The following is a 1,586-nucleotide window of genomic DNA, read 5'->3' on the forward strand; positions in this document are numbered from 1 at the left end:
AATATTTGAAAAAATATTTTTCAGAAAGTTGATCCCAAAACAATACAGCGTAACAGGTGCTTTCTTAGCATTTGCATTGTATTAGGCATCCTAAGTAACCTAGAGATGATTTAAAGTACATGGGGTGAGGAATGTGCATAAATCATATGCAAATACTACATCATTTTTATAAGGGACTTGAGCAACCAAGGACTTTGGGATTCACAGGGTTCCTGGAATCAATTCCATGTGGATAATGAAGAAAGGCTGCAATTTGAGAATGGTGCTCATTTTTTCAGCAATATACTGAAATTGGAACGATACAGAGATTAGTGTGACCCTGTGCAAGGATGACACAAATAGGTGAAGCATTGCATATTAAAATTATAATATTAGCCCAAGAGTAATTAAGGCTGGAATCTGAGATGAACCAACCTGGTTATGGAATTGACTGGCCCCCCTTTTGGAGTATTCTTCTTCCAAATCACAGTTTCCAAAGGTATTATCAGCTGAGAAATAGGCAGACGTGTATGAGTCTTAAATGTTGTAAAAGCAGTCACCTTTTAGTAAGGTTTATAAAATATGTTTAGGTAGAAGTACCTAGCTGGTTCTTGAGGATCTTTGCAAAATTTTGTGTCCTCGAGTGATAGAGTTTAAAAAGACAAAGTCGGGTTTAAGTACCCCACACAAATGAACTACAGCTTTCAAATGAGAGGTAAAAAGGTAGTTCCTCTGAAATGGGAATGAGCACATAGAGTGTGCTGAATGTAACAGACTGAGGATGCAAGGCCCACTCAGGGACATCAGACATTAGGTCTGTGACAAAGGCTGGTGCTGAGGTTTGCTTCATAATGAAGAATACAGGTGCCAATTGAGACATTATTATTATTTTTAAAAAATGTATCTCTATTGATTTCAGGAAAAGTAAGGGAGAGGGAGAGAAAGATAGAAACATCAATGATGAGAGTCATTGATCGGCTGCCTTCTGCACACCTCCTATTGGGGATCAAGCTGGCAACCCTGGGCATGTGCCTGACTGGAATCCAACCACGATCTCCTGGACCCTAGGTCTATGCCCAACCGCGGAGCCATGCTGTCAGGGCAGAGACATTATTAATACAAAACAAAAGACATCAGTAAACACTTGTAAGAAAGGTGATTACTTAAATAATGCCCTATGATATTCTGTATCTAGAAAAAGTCCCAAACATACAAGAACCGATGAGTAATGCAATCAAAGAACAGAAAGTTAATATCTCATTTTATTTTTCAACAGGTTAACAGTACGAAAGAATCACTTACCAAAGCGACTCCCCCAAAGTGAATACACATAAGAGTGATTTTTTTTTTTTTTGAAAGAAACAATATGAAACCTGTTTTTGTATTTTCTAAGAATAAGATCCTGGCATTTGATTTGGGCTTTTTAATTTTTTTTTTTTTTTATTACTGCATTCAAGTAGAGACAATCTTTTTTGTTTGTTGGTTGGTTGGTTGGTTGGTTGGTTTTGAGTATTTTGGTTTCAGCTAAGCCATGTTGATGCAATACTGCAAACCTAAGGCCCATACATTTGTCTATCTCCAAATACAATTCTAGCCATAACTCTTCA

At 37.3% G+C, this 1,586-nt stretch overlaps 1 pseudogene; it reads left to right on the forward strand.

Annotated features, from left to right (window-relative positions):
- Positions 1 to 263: 263 nt before the first annotated feature.
- LOC148093696 (U6 spliceosomal RNA) lies at positions 264 to 362 on the forward strand (annotated as a pseudogene).
- Positions 363 to 1,586: the final 1,224 nt, after the last annotated feature.

This window comes from Miniopterus natalensis, chromosome 2, assembly GCF_054644295.1.
Source record: "Miniopterus natalensis isolate mMinNat1 chromosome 2, mMinNat1.hap1, whole genome shotgun sequence".
In the NCBI taxonomy this organism is placed as follows: Eukaryota; Metazoa; Chordata; class Mammalia; order Chiroptera; family Miniopteridae; genus Miniopterus; species Miniopterus natalensis.